The 996-nt window shown below is 42.2% G+C and overlaps 1 pseudogene; it reads left to right on the forward strand.

The window, feature by feature from the left end:
- The window catches only part of LOC102828784, an 11,387-nt pseudogene that overhangs the window by 6,786 nt on the left and 3,605 nt on the right, over nt 1–996 (forward strand).

The following is a 996-nucleotide window of genomic DNA, read 5'->3' on the forward strand; positions in this document are numbered from 1 at the left end:
TGCATCATCAACCAACCAAAGTGTATATCCTGCAAGCCTGCCCCAGTCTTCAGCACACAGCCGCTCTCCCTCTCTGAGTCTGAAATCCCCAGCCTCTCCATCTCTCCACGTCGTTGTCTCTGCCTCCATCACTGGCTTCACTGCTTCTCTGGGTGGGGTCCCAATATGGAATATTCTAATACGGAATCCTAGGTAATTGGTGTAATTATGACATTAACTTTAGGATTTTAGGTCTGTCCTCTTTTTGATATGGACCTAGAGCACTTTAAATTAGTCTCTGAGTGTCTTTGTCCTCATCCAACTTTTGGTAAGTTCTGTTTTGTTACGTTCGAGTTGTTAGTGCCTCCCCATCTTACAGTCAATGCTTCCTGCCTTTGGAGGGTCTAGTTGGTCTATGGAAGAAGTTGTAATGTCTTGTTTACTGAGTGTTGATCTGAAAAAAGTGTGTTAACAACCACTTGTGAATTCTCAGTGTTCTAGGACTTCCAGGTTAACTTCTGGTTCTAAGGTATGTTGCAGTCTATGCTGCCTTGTTGATTGAGAATCTGTGGAATGTTTTAGGGTACAGTGGGCATTGATGATGTGGCCGTGGTCTTCACCCAGGAAGAGTGGGCTCTGCTGGATCCTGCTCAGAGAAAACTCTACAGAGACATTATGATAGAAACCTTCAGAAACCTGGCGTCAATAGGTATGAATGGCCTTTTGGTTTTTTACTCGTTTCAGTAAACAATATTTTATTCATAAACTGTGCTTTATTATATGGGATAATCCATGGGAATACCCTGTTAAATGAAAGAGGCATGGTCTCTTGTCATACGGAACTCACATATCTGGGTTTCTACCTAATACAAAACTCTGTGCATTAAAGTGAATTTTCATATCTCATGTGAGTAAAAGCCTGCTGTAGTTGTTGTTGTTGTTAGGTACCATTGAGTCAGTACCAACTCATAACACGCCAGTGCACAACAGATCCAAATATTTCCCAGTCATGGGCTA

The sequence above is a fragment of the Chrysochloris asiatica genome, unplaced genomic scaffold (assembly GCF_000296735.1).
Source record: "Chrysochloris asiatica unplaced genomic scaffold, ChrAsi1.0 scaffold00446, whole genome shotgun sequence".
Taxonomy (NCBI): domain Eukaryota; kingdom Metazoa; phylum Chordata; class Mammalia; order Afrosoricida; family Chrysochloridae; genus Chrysochloris; species Chrysochloris asiatica.